This window comes from Callospermophilus lateralis, chromosome 4, assembly GCF_048772815.1.
Source record: "Callospermophilus lateralis isolate mCalLat2 chromosome 4, mCalLat2.hap1, whole genome shotgun sequence".
Lineage (NCBI taxonomy): Eukaryota > Metazoa > Chordata > Mammalia > Rodentia > Sciuridae > Callospermophilus > Callospermophilus lateralis.
Window position 1 is genome coordinate 89,537,221 of NC_135308.1, and position 18,183 is coordinate 89,555,403.

Below are 18,183 nucleotides of genomic sequence, written 5' to 3' on the forward strand. Positions count from 1 at the left end.
AAATAAACTTTTCATTCTCTAAGTTGTTCTTGTCATGTATTTTTGTCACCGCAATGAAAAGCTAACTGACTAACAGAAGGGCTTTGTGGAAAACATAGGCACAATTGACTGTTATCTTTGACTATTCCTTTTCCTCACCCCTGACACCCATTAATCACCAAATTCTCTTGTTTATAATTCCTAAAGATCTTTCAAATTCATCTATTATCCACCGTTTTCTATTACCTAGAAGTGGTATCCCACTACCACTTTTGCCCTCTAATCCATTCACCACAAAGTAGTCCAAGGAATCTTTATAAATAGATAATGTATATTGCTTTCTTTAGGATTTTTTTCCCCAAAGATCAGGGATATTCCCTTTTCTTTTCAGAACTTTCTTTATAAGAAAATGTAAAAAATGTTCAAAACTTCAGAAGACAAATATCAGTCAAAAGTAAGATTAATTATTTCGCTTTGCTTTTTGGGATCGTTTAAAGTCATATTCTGTGGATTCTCCAACTTGTCACCTAGGGTTATATTCTTCTATTTGATTTTAACATTATCTGCAAAAAAAAAAAAAATTGAACAGGTTCTATTCACTTCAGCTCATGGATCTGAGTTAAACTCCTGACTTCAAAATTTTAACCCAATAATGTTTCTCATGTTATACAGACCATTTTTCCTTTGCCTATTAGCTGACACTAATGGTTTTAGAGTTTTATAGTTCTATGGGCCATTATCTTCACAGAGGCACTAGCTGTAATATTAATTAGATTAATTAAATTGACACATAATTTCTCAACTCATTTGTTAACTTCCAGCATTTTCCTATTGTTAGAAGAATGGACCGATAATATATCAAATGTATCTTGGAAAGCAAAGCTAGATATATTTGCTAAATTTGTAATGAGCAGTTTATTATGGCTCCCAGGCTAACATTATTTAAAGACATTATCTGCCTACAAGTGGACAGTTACAAATTGCTACAATCGATGGAAAGAACAAAAGTGAGCTGAGTCCATGGCCAGTCTGCCTATACAGACCAGGTGATGCGGTATCCACTAAGTCTTTCCAGAGAACTGCATAAGAGGTTTCTAACCTTGCTTGAGATTGTGTTGCTTCCCAGAGGAGAAAGTAGATTCACATATTATGTACCATACAGGTAGGCAGCTACTGAACTTCAGATAAGGAAAAGCTGAAATGTTAGCTTTAAGTAGGAATATTTATAGGAACCATGTTAGAATCAGAAAGACAATTACATGTCTTTTAATATTAAAAATGTTGAGACTGAATAAGTATCCCAAGTATAAATTCCGCCACATACCCCAGTACTTCAGTCACTTCTTTGTGTCTTGCACCTTATTTGAACCAAGAAACCCAGTATTGTTACCTTCAGCTAGGGGAGATTTCCTCAAATATCCCTTTAGGTATATTTCCCGTTTTAAACTTTTCTGTGTCTACTGCTATTAAGATAAAACTAGCTAGAGTATAGCTCAATGGTAGAGTGATTGCCTAGCATGTGTGAGGCCGTGGTTTTAATCTCTAGAACTACATAAAGAAAAAAATAAATAAACTTTTAAAAAGCCAGGCATGATGGCATATGCCTATATTTCCAGCTACTTAGGAGGCTGAGGCAGGAGTATCTTTTTGAGTCCAAGAGTTTGAAGCCAACCTGGGCAATGATATGTGAGAAGACCCTGTCTCAAATAAACAAAACAAACAAACAAAAACAGCAAAAATAAAACTAAAATTTCTAATGTAGACCTTAGGATTCTACATGATCTGGCACCTGCCTTTTTTTAACTAGCTTTATTTCTCATGACTCTCCTACCATTCCAGATATTTTGGTGGTAACAGCAAAAAAAAAAAAAAAAAAAAAAAAACACCATGTACCTTTCCTTAATAATGAAAACCAGAGCCAGGTGTGATGGCACACACCTGTAATCGCAGCAGCAAGGGAGGCTAAGGCAGGAGGATCACAAGTGCAAAGCCAGCCTCAGCTATTTAGCAAGGCATTAAGTAATTCAGTGAGACCCTGTCTCTAAATAAAATATAAAAAAAGGCTGGAGATGTTGCTCAATGGTTAAGTGCTCTCAGGTTCAATCCCTGAGATTGAATAAATAAATACCAGGATAACTGGAACGCCATAGGGAAAAAGAAAAAATTTAATGTGTTCCTTGCATTGTCACGCTTGGAATTTCTATTTCAAAGAAGTAATAGTCCGGATACATAAAGAGATTCTAAAGTAGTTACAATCCTTTTAAAAATATACGAGATAGAGTTGGGGTGTTGCTGAGTGGTAGAACATTTGCTTAGCTCTGGGTTCAGTCCCTAGCAGAAAGAGGAGAGAGAAAGAAAAGGAAATATAAATAAATGGTTCATAGAAAAGAAAGTCAAATGTTCTTTGCCATATGTAGAGATGCATAATAAGAAAGATGCAAAATGATGCCATAATGACTTGTCATTTCTTTCATATCATGTGAAAATCCAAAAGTTTGACAGTATACTCAGTTGACAAAGCTATGGGGACATAAATACCCTCAAATATTTCTGCTGGGAAGGCAAAATAATACATCCCTTATTAAGGAGAATTTGATAACATCTAGCACAATTGGAAATGGATTTGTGCAATATTCCTGAAAAAAAAATTGAACCTGAATCTGATCAAACCTCTATCCCTCATTATCAGTTTTATAGAAAAGACAATGTTCAATAAGAATGGGGATGCAATCAGGAAAATCTAAAATAGGGTCACTTGTAAGGAACAAATGACTGTTTCTCAAACATATTACAAGAAAAATGAAGCGGAGAAATGTCATACATTTGAAAGATTTAAGACGTGATTCAACCAAATGTATTGAATGAGTCTGATTGGATCCTTATGTTAACAAACAGAGCATTTCTGAAACAATCAGGGTTTTTTTGTTTGTTTCTTTCTTTGTTTCTTTGTTTCTTTGTTTTGGTGATGCCATGGGTGGAAGCCAGGGCTTTACACATTCCAGGCAAGTAATCTATCACCGAGATATACCCCTAGATAATGAAATTTTAATCTTGACTAGATATTTGATATTTATTGTTAAGCTTCTTAGGCATAAAAGTAGTATAGTTACTTCTAATATGTTAAGATACATAATAAAAGTTTTCTTTAAAATTTTCTTCTTTTCAGCTATTTAGGCTATTTTTTTGCCTAAAGTACACACCACTAGTGCTAATATAGCTACATCAGCTTTCTTTGGGACAGTATTACTATGATATATAGATTTTTTCTTATTCTTATTTTGCAACTTTTGTGTTTGTAATTTTGTTCATTTAGTATAAGGAATGTTGTCAAATACATGAACTTGTTGAATGAAGGCAAAGGTTGGTAAAGAAAGTAAAGTTTTCACCTAAATAATTTCTCAGTGCTTTACTTGACCAATTTTTGGACCTTTTAATTATAGTCACTCCTTTTTTTTTTAAAGAGAGAGTGAGAAAGGAGAGAGAGAGAATTTTTTAATATTTATTTTTTAGTTATTGGAGGACACAACATCTTTTTGTTTGTACGTGGTGCTGAGAATCAAACCCGGGCCGCACGCATGCCAGGCGAGCGCGCTACCACTTGAGCCACATCCCCAGCCCCTGTAGTCACTCCTTTTGTGAACCTTTTAGGAACTTTTGACAAAGGGTTCACCCTTCTCCCACTCCTCTTGGCATTCTGAAGCATTTCCTTCCCTCTAACCATAAGGCAACTCTAGCAGGAGGGTCTTAGATATAAAATAGATCCTATTATTTTGTTACAGAACTGAATTAAGGTGATAATTTTCCTGTTTTGTGGACACTCCTCTCTCTTCCTGTAATATGTAAACAAAGTCTAATTTAAAATTTTATTTCAGTGATCATATCTGCTACAAGTGTAAAAAGTTCTGAGACAAAAATGAGGTTTGTTGTGGGCTCAGGTTGTGACTTCGTGGTAGAGCACTTACCTGGCATATGTGGGACACTGAGTTCAATTCTCAGCACCACAAAAATAAATAAAATAAAAGTATTGTGTTCACCTACAACTAAAAATTAAAAAAATAATGAAGCTTATTGTAACTTGGAGAAAAATAAGCAAGAGGAAGAATGATAGCTGAGTGCTTCTTGTTCTTGAGTCCTTGTTAAGGAGATAAATTGACTTATTATTAAATTTTATCTTTCTCATCTCTGAATCAAACCAGACATTTTCTCATTGTTGCTCTTTTTCTCCTAGTTTAGAGTGCCCCTTTTCTCACCACTTCCTCAAATCCTACCAAAATCTTACGGCCCTTTCCAATATAATTACATTTACTAACAATATTTTACACATTATACAAGGTATAAAATGTACACTTACTCTCAAGATGTTTGCAACTTAAGTGCATGAGTAAAACATCTACACATAAAAAAAGGAAGTATAAAAAATGAGTTAACATTTAGTGTTAACTGAATGATTTATAAATACTAAATCAATTCAAAAAATACCCTGGGAATAATCAGGGTAAAAGCCTCAGATGGGAGTTATCATTTGAGGGCTGAAAGAGTAGCTCACTTGCCTAGCATAGAGGTGGTCCTGGGTTTTATCCCTACAACTGGAAGAAAACAACAACAACAAAAAAAAAAAACAGGAAAAAATAAATTTGAAAAAATAGGTGTGATGGTACACACCTGTGATCCCAACTACTTGGGAGGCAAAAGTAGGAGACTGGCAAGTTTGATGCCAGCCTCACCAATTTAGCCAGACCCTGTCTCAAAATACAAATTCAAAAAGAAAAGTGCTGGGGATGTGGCTCAATGGTAGACCACTTACCATCACTCCCAGGTTCTATCCCCTGAGAGAGAGACATACACACACACACACACACACACACACAGGGACACAAAAGATAGAATTTGAATTAGACATTTTTAGATTTCCAAGATCTAGCCAGTGAGAATTCTGCTGTGAAAAAATTAAGACCAAAAATATTTTTTTAAAAATGCTTTTACTGGGGCTGGAATTGTGGCTCAGTGGAAGAGCACTTGCCTTGCATGTATGAGGCACTGGGTTTGACCTACAGCACCACATAAAAATAAATAACCAAAATAAGGGTATTGTGTCCATCTACAACTAAAAAAAAAAAAAAATTAAAATAATGCTTTTATTGCCAGGGGTGGCTCATGCCTGTAATCCTAGAGGCTTAGGAGACTAAGGCAGGAGGATTGAGAGTTTGAAGCCAGCCTCAGTAAAAGCAAGGCCCTAAAACAACTTAGAGAGATCCTGTCTCTAAATAAAATATAAAAAATGGCTGGGGATGTAGCTCAGTGGCTGAGTGCCCCTGAGTTCAATCCCCAGTACCTGCCTCCCCCCAAAAAATAAATACTTGTATGGCACAGTCTAGAAAAAACTGACAATACTAATTTGACTGGAGTTTGGGTTTGTGGAAAAAAACTTTGAAGAAAGCTAGCTTATGCCTGGAAATATACAAGACAGACTAAATTAGGAGGGAGGTGATTCAATAGATTAGGCTGAGGAAGCCATTTAAGGATTTTGCATGGAAAGAAGCCTAATTAGAACAATATTTTACTATGATGATAGTTACATGAGAATTCAAGATGGAAAGCAGAGAATCATTGTTGTAGTTTAGTTAGTTATTAAATTAACAGAAATGTGGCAACAGTATAAATGGAAGGAAAAATTGCTGAGATTTGGATACTGAAGAGAGGAGAAAATAAAGATGATTAAGAAGAAAACATGCCTCTGTTTCGAAAGAGAATAAAGAAGACATGGTGATTGTATTTCTAGAAACAAGTAAAACCTGAAAATCAAGAAAAATGAGTCCAGTTTTGTACATATTGAGTTCCATGAAATCCTCCCCAACTATTCTGACTTCTTTTGACCACATTAAAACTTGGTGACCTAACAGTATTTATTGCACTCACATTTCTGTGGGTTGGTGACAGTTGCTCTGTCAGCTTTACCTATTCATGTATCAGCAAATACATAGAGGGTTGACTAGGCTGGGATATGGTCTTACCTGTCTGGTGTTTTGGCTACACTGGACAAGTAGGGGTTTCAAGTCTCCTCTGCATGGCCTGTCATCCTGTGGTGGGATAGATTTGCTCTTACATGATGTTCTCAGGCAGCATTCCAATAGAGCAAAGACAGTCTGCTGGTGAAATTTCTTGCCTTAATTATTTCCAAAGTTTGAGAATTTCATCTATGGTGAGGATCCAGAGTCATGACCTAGTCATGTCTTTCCTTGCAATGTTACCTCCCTCTGTTTGGGTGCCAAAAATGAAATAAAATTAAGTTTTAAAAATTTTATTTAGGGCCTTAAGAGGTGGGCTTTCTTTAATTCCTAATAGAAATGTTAAATGCATTCAAAAATTTCATGGCATAGAATAAGATAAAAAACAAAATACTCTTCATCCTTTCCTCCTAGACTTTGTTATCATTGTTCTTTTATTTTGGGGTTTTTTTGTTTGTTTGTTTGTTTGAGATGTAGTCTCACAATGTTGGCCAAACTAGTCTTGAACTCATAGGCCCAATTTATCCTCCTGCCTCAGCCTCCCATCTGGGACTACAGAGATGTGCCACCATACCCAGCTAGCCTTGTTATTATTTTTAAAAATTATGTTTTTCAAATCAGATTATCCTAGCTTGGGGGTACTTTCCAGATAAATGAGAGATTGTCACATGGCACATGAATGCTCCAAGGGCCCTTGTCATTCACAATTTGCTCTGCCTTTTGTTCTTCTGGCTCATACATGATGGCTCGAAATGTTCCCTGAGGATTTTATGAAATTTTATGGAAAAAAAAGGAGGAATTAGCAGAGTGAGGACACCTTTGTCAATGATCTTAATTATTATAGTCTTAGACTAACCAAATATGAGTGTTTAATAACTAAGAAGGAAAAAAGAGCTGGCAGGTGGCATCTGGAACTTGCCTGGAAAGTTTTGACTTGGTGTCAAATGAAGCAAGCTTATTTGTATTTGGGAACTTCGAGGTTGTTTGAAATTTAGTAATTAGAGCATCAAGACCTCATGGACAGATGAAGTGTTGTAAATTAAGAAACATAACTTGTATTGGGCCATTTTAGGCCCCTTTAACAGCCATTTATCATTCCCTCTGTGTCGGATCTATCATTTTTGTGAACACTGGATAAATGTATACCAAGCTTGATTGGCCTCTGGCCCCTCCCAATCTTAAGGCTGGGATGAGACAGCACCAGAATCCTATAGGAAATTACCCTGCTTTTTTGAAAACAACATCTGAATGTGGTCCATTTCCCCCACTTTTTTGTAGTTCACCTGCTGACCCCACCTATTTTCTTGAGACTGTAAAAGTCTCTTGTAATCTCTTCATGGAAGAACCAGGTCTTTGGGAAACCATGTCCTTTGGAAGCTTATGTTGTTAACTTGAGTTTGTGTTCCCAGGGGATGGGTCATTTGTGTTGGCTCCAAATGAACCATTTTCTTAGAGTTGTTATTTTCTGTCCACACAAGTTAGGAATTGAAGCTAATCAGAGAATATGATACTTTTATTTTGTTGTTCCACTATGTATCAAGCTAAAATATAATACTTAAAATAAGTAGTTTTTCTTTAGGACAGTGCTGGTAATTGAACCCAGGGCCTTATGCATGCTTGACAAGTGTTATATCCCCATCCCTAAATACTTTTTATGGGATAAATCATAATTAACTGAACCAAGGGCTTGTTACAGTACTATTCTCACCTTACCCGGATCTAGCCTATCTTTAAAGAACACATTGATGGGCTTTTGTAGTCACATGGTGATGACAGCAATCATAAAAATGGTGTCTAAGAAAAAATAAATATCTTGCTCCTCAGGATCTTTTTTAAAAATCATTCCCTAAGTGATTATAAAAGCACAATGTTTTTGATTAAAATATCTAGTTTCTATATAATATTATGGAAATTTTGGATTTCTAATATTCTAAATGAGGCACAGATTCCAAAATATGCATAGCCAAAACACCAATAAGGTGAAATCTAAAAACTGCCAAATCAACCAAAGAAGAGCCTCTCTAGAGATTTTTTATTTGTTTGTCCTTTATGGTACCAGGATTGAACCCATGGCCTTGGAAATGCTAGGTCAGCGTTCTGCCAATGAACTACATCTCCAGATTTTTTATTTTATTTTGAGACAGGGTATTACTAAGTTGCCAGTCTGGCCTGAAACCTTGATCCTCCTGCCTCAGCTTTGCAAGTAGCTGGGGTTTCAGGTGTGTGCCACTATACCTGGCCTATCTAGTTTTTACTCACCTTTTATTGAGCTCTTATTGGATTCCTTGCTTAGGTTACTAAGGCTTTCAATTCTATACTGCCTCCACTCATGGTGTTCTTGGTTTGTTTTTTGATGCTGGGGATCAAACCTAGGGCCTTATGATTGCTAAGTACTCCTGCCATTGAGCTACACCTCAAGCCCCCGTCCCATGCTTCTAGCTTTAAACTTTGTGGTGCTGGGAATTGAACCCAGGGCTTCAAGCATGCTAGACTAGTCAAGCACTCTACCACCGAGCCACATCCTCACCTTTCCCATGCTTCCATTTTTTTAAAAGCAAGGCCTAATTTCTAGACACCTGACGTGGCATCTATATGTAATATGTCATCAACAAATGGATATTTTAAAATTAAATTTTAATTGTGAGGTGAAATTATTAAACCCATATGCAGTTATGAGAAATAATAGAGAAAGAAAAACAAATACCACATGTTCACAGTAGGGTAACTATAGTTGACAATAATTAATTGAATATTTCAAAATAGCTATTAGAAAAGGTTTTGAATGTACCAATGCAAAGAAATGATAAATGTCTGAGGCAATAGATATGCCTGTTACCCTGATCTGATCAATATACATTGCATAATGTATTGAAATGTTACACTGCATCCCATAAATATGTATAATTATTATGTGTCACTTAAAAATAGAAACATATTTGGGGGCTGGAAATGTAACTCAATGGTAGAGTACTTGCCTAATATTTGAGTCCTTGGATTTGATCCTCAGCACTTCAAAGATTAATTACTTAAAAAAAAAAAAAAAATATATATATATGTATATATATATATATATATATATATATATATATATATATATATATATTTTAAGTAAAATGAACTTTATTTGGGGTTTTAGGAATTGCAGTTCAAGAGACACAGATCTCAGACATCAGTGGTCTGAGAAAGGCAAGAGAAGTAGGAATTACTTGTTGAAAAGGAACAAGAGCTACATGAACCCTAAAAGATAAAAACAATGTTTAAAAAAATGTAAATGTTCATAATACAAGAGTCTCATAACCTCTTGATATGTACCTTGAGCCTTTGGGCACAATATAGGTCCTTCCAGATGCCTGCAGCCAAAGGGTAGAGAGGCTTTCATTGTAATTTTCTTTTATTTTTATATCTCTAAGGTTATGAAAGGTTGCATCTTGCAAAACTTTAGTTTAATAATGCAATCGTTACTTGATATTTTTAGCTCTTCAAAAAATGTTTTTATTATTACTATTTTATTAATTAGCTAACCAACCACGTGAATTCATCCATCAGCAGGGGTGGCCTGCATGGGCTCATTACCTGCTCCCATCATTGTGTAACCAAGTGAAGACTCATGCTGAAAGAATTGAATTAATCATTTTAATCACACTCATTGGAACTAATTATATAATTGTAAGTTGTTGAAATTTAATTCCATTAAAAGATGGTTCTCTGGGCTGGGTTTGTGACTCAGTGGTAGAGTGCTAACCTAGCACATGTGAGGTCCTGGGTTCAATCCTCAGCACCACATAAAAATAAATAAATAAAATAAAGGTATTGTTTCCAACTACAACTAAAAAAATAAATATTTTTTTAAAAAGGTGGTTCTCTATGGGTATGCAGGGGGAAAATGCTAAGAGAAATCTCAGGTTTTTCAATTTTATTTGTTTTCAAAATACATACCCCTATTTCAAATACTACTTCATGAGTATTGGTGAAGTAGGCAGAATTCTAAAGTGGATCCCAATACTTTCCACTCACATTTTGAGACTGTGGGATCCTTAGGACTATGTATATGATGAATTTAACTCTTAAGATTATGTTATATGGCAGAGTTGAATTTGAGGTAGGGAGTTTATCCAACTGGTCCTGACCTCATCATCTGAACTCTTTAAAAAAGAGTTTTCTCTGATTGGTCACTGAAGTAAAAGCTTAAGAACAGGGCTTCAGGGATTAGAATATACTCAGCGGTCCAATGCCTGCATAGCATGTATGAGGCCCTGGGTCAGATTCCCAGCATCACACACACAACTGGGCTCCACCTGGCCTAGATGAAAACAGATATCCATTTGTGAAGTAAGTATGGTGGCCACAGGGATAGAACTTAAAAGCAACCTCTAGTTACTGAGAGCAACTCCTGGTCAGCAAAGCATGGGAGTCCTCAGTCCTACAACCCCCAAATTGTACTCTTCCAACTACATCAATGGACTTAGAAGCTAATTTTTTTCCAGAGCCCACCCAAACAAAATGTCTGTCTAACTTACTGGTTTCAGCCTTGTGATACCAAATATATCCATACCATAATAGACATCTGAATAGTTGATGGTGTAGAGGATGAGAAAGAAACTCAGGTGATTCTAAAAAGACCTCCCCCTTTGAGAATCAGCATACTGAAATTACATTTTGAAACTAGGGTAAATGTTTCTGTCCTCCAAGTTTCATATGTTGAATTTCCAATGTGATAGTATTAAAAGGTTGGGCCTTGGGAGTGCTTATGTTGTGAGGGTAGAGACTTCATGAGAGGAATTGGTAGTTCTATAAAAGAGACCCTAGAGAGCTGCTTGCCTATCTTCCCTCTGAGGACACAATGAAAAGAGGCCATTGTACTGAAACCTGAGTTTGAGATAAAACCGAATTCTCCACTTCTGTGGAGTCAGCTCACAGGGGGTCACAGCTGCAAAGCCTGATTCTTCTCCATTGCTCTGGAGTTATGTGTTGAAACTCTCAGTGTTGTAGCTCTATAGGTGGGCTACCCCTCCAGTATTACAAGAGACACCAGCAGCTTGCCACCAACTTCCTTCAGAATTCTTGTCTTGCAAATCCAAAAAATGAAATTCACAGGACAACAGAAGGCAAGAGTGAAAGGAGTAGGATTTATTCAAATGTGAAAAATAGAAACAACTCTTGCAGGGGCAAGAGGTGCGTGCTAGACTAGGGGTTAATACAGTACTTGGGTCAATACTGTTCTTCTAAATTTATGCTAATCAGGGTTTGGAAAAGTACTAACACTATTGGTTAACCCTTGAACTTCTATTCCACTTTTGTTTTCTCACCATTCACCTGCAATCCCATCTTCCTAGGAGGTTGAAATCAGCAGATTGTGGATTCTCTGGGGTTCAGAGCAGAGGTGATTTGTGGAGCAGGCATCCACACTGGACTTGGCCAGGCCACAGGGGTTGGTGGGGAGTGACAGTTTGGTGCACCCTGGCTTACTATGCCTTAGGCCTGTGCTGGCATGGTGGGCTCTGTGGCAGGCCTGAGCTCACCACCCACACTCCAGCCCACCTAGACCATTGCTCGTAAGCTCCAGGACAAGGACTTGACTTCCGTGTGAACCAGGAAGTAGGCCCTCACCAGATACCAGATCTGCCCTGTACTTTGACTTTGGACTTCCCAACCTCCAGAATAGTAAAAAGCATATGTTTGTTGTTTTTAAGTCACACAGTTTATGATATTTTTACAATGGCAGCCAAGTGAACTAAAACATAGAGTATTACAAAAATTTATGACAAAAGGAAAATAGAAATAGATAAAGTGTCATGTGGCCCTGACTCATGTTTGAATCATATTTTGTAGCAGCAAGCATAACACAGTAATCAATTCCCCATTGTCATGAATAAAAAGAAGAAAAAAAGCTTCTTGTAACTGGCACATAAGTCATTTCTAAGTATGTATCCAACTATTTAAAAAACTTAAGATACTTTTGTTAAAGTTTTAAATTTTCTAATTATTTTACCCTCTCTGGCTTTATTGCTTCATTTATTTGTTTCTCAGAAGAGAGCAAACTTCTCATTAATTTGCTCAATGAAACTGCTTCCCACTTTTGTGTTTATGGCATGTTTAGCAAAAAACCCATTTTATGTTTTTTTTTAAATATTTTGGTTGGCACAAAGACAAATTCAGTTGTATTTTAAACTTAATTGTCACTAGTTTACACATAAATTTAATATAAACACTTAATCATGACCCTCTTGGATTGAGAAATCACATTCATTCACTTAACAAATATCTATTGAGCTCCAGCTGTATATCTTTAAGTTCTAGGACTCCAATAACACAACATGACCCCATCCTAGGAACTCACAGACTAGATATGGAGAAGGGCTCAGAACCAGAAAATACAAATCATCAAAGCAAGTGCTATGAGAGAAGTGAGGACCAGAAGTTGTGGGAACATTTGGAAAGAGTACATAACCCAGCTTGGGAGATCAGGAAAAAAGCTGTAGATACAAGAGGAAGTGTATTCATTTCCCATGGCTGCTATAACAAACTACGACAAATATAATGGTTTAATATAAACACAATTGTTATCTTGCAGTTCTGGACTCAGAGTCCAAAATCAAGGTGTCATCAGGGTTGGATACTTTTAGGGATAACCAGTTCCTTGCCTTTCCAGACTTCCAGAGGCAACATACATTCCTCAAGATTACATTCAGCAGTAGAATCACTTGACCATTGTATTCCCCCCATCACTTCTTCTCTCTCACTCTGATCCTCTTGCCTCCCTTGGAAAAGCCCTTTTTAATTACACTGAGTCTGCCTAGTAATACTAGACAATCCCCCCATCTCAAGATTCTTAGCCTAATCACATTTGCAAAGTCCCTTTTACTATGTAAAGTAACTGGATCCAAGAACTGGGATATGGACATTTTTGTGGGTTCAGGGGAGCATTCTTCCTCCTAACCACAGGAAGTAACCAAGGAAGGAAGTACTGGAGAGTCTTCCAGGCAATAGAAACATAGAGAAACCTAAAAGATACCTACAGGAAGAGAGTTGTAGAACTTCATAGCTTAGTGTTGTGGCTATAAAATAATACAAGCAGGAAATGTAGCTCAGTAGTAGAGTATTTGCCTAGTTTGTGCAAGGCCCTGGATTCAATCCCAGCACACCACACACACACACACACACACACACACACACACACAATTGTGGAATTAAAATAATGGTATCTATATTTCCTCATCATTACTTGGATAAAGTAATACATATAAAGCTCTAAGAACATAATGTGTGCATTTGTGCTATGTAACATTAGCCCTGGCAATGAAGAATAGAGGAGGAGGAGCAAAGTTTGTAAAGAAGCTAAAGTAGTAAGCAGGAACCAGAGAAAGATTGAGCTTATTGCAATCTTGTTGAATGAACCTCAGGGGGATACACCAGTGAATTTTAAGCAAGAATGTAGCATGATCATGTTTGTATTTTAGTTGACTATCTATCTGTCCTTGCTGAGTGGAAAACAGAGGGAGATGAGACTTGAGGTAGGGAGCAGCGCTGGGACAAGCATGAAGTGAGGGAAGGACTTGCTTAGTGTACACAACTTAAAGAGATACTAAAGATTCAGTAATAAAGATAAATGATATTTAATATAATATTTTAGAAAATCAAATTAATGTCAGGGAAATTTATGATGGGTAACTTTGTGAAAATTTGAAAGACATGGTTATTAGGGAATTTATTGAAAATATGTTAAAATGATCCAAATGAGAGATGATGAGTGCCTGAAGCAGAGGAGTTGCACTGGATAAAAAGATAGTCCAATGGATTAAAGAAAACTATGAAGGGATGCAGACGTAGGCTGCTGCTGATCACTTTTACTGAGAGAATACAAAAGTAGACAAGCTTACAGAGGGAGAGGTGGCAAAATGTATCATGGGAGGAAATGAAGTTCTGTTTCAGAAATACTGAGCTTAGGAGGTCTAATCCAGTGGGCAGCTGAAATACATGAAGCAAAATTCATTACCTTATGCACAGTCTCAGCTTTTCTATTCTTTATCTTTAAACCTCTAAATTTCTTCACTATTTTTTTTCCTTTCTTATTCTTTAGGAATAAGGGAAAGCATCTTAATGGACCTAACACCTTGCTGTGTAAGAATAAAAATTGAGAACTAATTTTTGGAAGAGAGATGACCAAAGATAACAAATGTCGACCATCTGTTAGAGCAATTGTGCATCTTCCTTTTGCTCCTGAACCATTTCCAGATCATTGCATTTTCATTCTCATTATTCTTTTATGGTTCATGTCACCAGCTGTCCCAACCTCTGATCCCGTTACTGTCACATACTGACAACCTGGTCATTTCCTCTTTCTCACCAAAGACTTTGACCCATGTATAAACCACATAGTACATCAAGTTATTGCCTGGAATTCTTTCACTCTAAGATCTTGAATTCAAACACACCACTCTAGGACTTTAACCTTCCATCTCTTTTCTCAGTCACTTCTATTACAACAGTTTCCTTGAATTCATCAATACTTAATGGCCCTTGACCCCTTCAGTAGGATATCTATTAACGTCATTCCACCTTCCTTTCCATTTTCATCCAGATAATACCATAGAAACATCATTTCAGCCACATCCTCCAGTATTCTCCCCATCCATGGTTTGTTTCCTGGTGTCATACCAACTGATAGACCCCTAACTCTGCCATAACCATCTCTGCCATAACTCTGCCATAACTATCGCATAGGGACTGATTGTGCACTACATAAGAATACCCTGCAAAGGGGACAAATGGAAACAAACTCGAGTTTGCTTAGAGTCTTGGGATAGTTCTGCCCTAAAGATGTGCCTTTTTCTAATATGCCACATAATCTAGAACAGAGATTCACAAACCTATGGGCCCCACAAACCAAATCTACCTGCGGTCTGTGTTTGTATGGCTCAAAACCTAAGAATGGTATTTATATGTTTAAGCAATTTTAAAAATCAAAGGAAGATTTATTTTGTGGAATATGAAAATTGTATTAAATTCAAATTTTATGTCCATAAATAAAGTTTTACTATAATACAGCAACTCTCATTTGTTTTCTTATCATCTACTACTGCTCTTACCCAAACTATAGAGTTGAATAGCTGATTTGCAAAGCAAATCAAAGGGCCAAGCCTCAAGTCAAAGTGGGAAGAGACCATACTAAGGTGTGGATGTGTGATATGCTGAGAGTGGAAAGAAGGAGCTCTGAACCCTACTACGTGGCCTGTAAATCCTAAAATATGAACTATATGATTTATTTCAGAAAAAAATTGCCTGCCCCTGGTCTAACAGGTATTTTATCTGCCTTCAGTGTACCAACCCCCTGGACTGTTAAATATTTGCTAGAGAAAAATCTATCAATTGTGTAGTTGGTGCCACAAGGCCTATGATCTCTAACCCCACCTGAAAAGTCAACATCACTTGGAAACGCTCTGATCTTCCTAATTGGCTGTCTGTCTTTCCTCATCCTTTCACATTTTCTACCCTTAAGCCCCCAAACACCATCTCAACAGATGCCTCACTCCTACTTCAAATAGAAAATAGAAGTAGAAGCCATCAGATTGACACTCCCTCAGTTTGTTGCTACTCCATCTACAAACTTGCCTATAGTTGCCTTGCCTTCCGTGTTTACCACATATGGTTTCAGTAGGAGTGGGGACTTTTTACTCATTTAAAGCAAATCTTCTTCAACTAGTGCTATGATGATTAAATTTTATGTATCAATTTGACAAGGTCAAGGGAAGCCCAAATAGCAAATAAATATTATTATCTGGGTGTGTCTATTAGAGTGTTTCTGGAAGAGATTAATATTGGAATCAGTGAACTGAGCAAAGGAGATCCGCCCTCATTATTGTGGGTGGCCACCATCCAATCCTTTGAAGGTCAGATTAGAACCAAAAGGTAGAGAAAAGGCAAATTGACTCTCTCTTCCCACATTAGACATTCATCTTTTCCTTCGTTTGGATGTCGAGATCTAGGTTCTTAGGCCTTCACACTACACCCGTCTGAATCCCTGTCCTATAGATGGGTATTTCAAAGTTAACATTCTCAAACAGAATTCATGTTACTGCCCTACCTCAATTCACTATTTTTACATTCCTCCCCATCCATTTAATGATCCCATCATCTATCCAGTTGCTCAGTTAAAATTAAAAAAAAAAATTGAGCCATTCTCATTTACTTCTTTCTTTTATGTTTCCCATTCAATATATCAACAAAACTTTCTTGTACATCCGGAACCCAGATTCTGACCATTTCTCATTATTCACACTACTACTACTTAAGTGGTCCAATCCCCCATCATATTTTATCCAGTTTCGTGTATTACCTTGCAAAGTGGTCTCCCTATTTCTTTCCTTGACTACCTTATTATCTTTTTTTTTTCAGTATAGCAACCAGAGTAATGTTTTTGAAATATCATATTATGTCCCTTCTTGGCTCATAACCTTCTTTCTCTTTTTCTTTTGTTTCCTTTCTTTTTCAACCTTCTAATGTCTTCCCATCTCAGAATAAAAGCCAAAATTTATACTATGTGTATTAATTATCTATAGCTATATAAAAATCAAACTCACAAATTAGGGCCTTAAAACAACATCTATTTTATTTGCTCATAATTTCATGAATCAGGGCAAGTTGGCTGGACACCTGTGAGAGATTCATTTCCTGGTCTTTCCTGTAACTACTCATGTGACTGAAGTCAGATGGTGGCTTGAATGGGGTTAGACTGTCTAAGAAGAATTCACTTGTCTGGTGGTTAGTGCTGTAGCTGCTTGGGCCACAGGAGTACAGCATGTTGCCAACTAGCTCAAATTTCTTTACATGACATTCTTAAGACTGCAAGACAGAGCAAAGCAAAATCACAGGCCAAGCTTCAAATCAATGTGGGAAGAGACCATACTAAGGTGTGGATGTGTGGTACGCTGAGAGTAGAAAGAAGGAGCTCTGTACCCTACTTAGCAGGCACTGAGGGGATACATCACTTATTGAGAATTTTGAGATAATACTAAAACCTAATGAAATTTGATCTGATTTCTTTTTAGCACCATGAACATTAATTCTTTTTTTTTTTTTTTTTTTTTTTTGATACTGGGGATTGAACCCAGGGGTACTTTACCACTGAATTATACCCACCAGCCCCACAGTAAGTACTGATTTTTAAAAGACTCAAAGACAAAAATTTAACATGTACAAATATACAGAGTTCATTTACTTATCACTTTGTGAAGCCTAACTGTGGATTAGGTGAAATGGTGTTTCAATTAATTTTATTAATTTTTTTAAAAAATATTCTTTTAGTTATAGATGGATACAATATCTTTATTTTATTTATTTATTTTTATGTGGTTCTGAGGATCCAATCCAGTGTCTCACATGTGCAAGGCAGGTGCTCTGCCACTGAGCCACAACCCCAGCCCCCTAATTTTATTAATTTTAATTAAAATTCTCATTGTGCACTTATGAAAAGGAGAACAATAGCTGTTAAAATGTTGGCACCATTAGCAGAAGAGGCTTTGCAAACAGTTAAAAGATCATAGTTTTTATGTCAGTGTTAAAAGATACTTAAAATAGAAAAAATCAGTTAAATTTATTTATAGAGTTTTGGCTGGGGATATATTTCAATAGTAGAACAGTTACCTCTGAGTTCAGTTCCCATCACTTAAAAAAAAGGGGGGCATGCTGGGGTTGTGGCTTGGAGGTAGAGTACTCACCTAGCATGTGTGAGGCACTGGGTTTGATTCTCAGCACTATATAAAAATAAAATAAAGGTATTGTGTCCACCTATAACTAAAAAATAAATATTTAAAATAGAAAAACAAAAACCTGGTTTCCTCATCTTAGTGAGTTATAAGTTTGGGTTATAAAATCTTTATTAGATGTATGTGTTACAATTATTTTTATATTATTATTTGCCTTTCATTTCCTCAATTATATTTTTAGAGCAAAAGTTTTATTCTATTTGTCAATTTTCTTTATTATATTTTATGATTTTTTTTATGTCCCATCTAAGAAATTTTTATCTATCTCAAGTTCACAAAGATTTTCTTCTATTTCTTCTTCTAAATGTTTTACAGTTTTAACATTTACATTTATTTCTCTGGCCTATATCAAGTTATGTTCTGTGCAATATAAATTAAGGATTAAGCTTTATTTCTTTCCCTCTGAGTAATCAGTTCTTTAAGTAAAATTTTGTCAA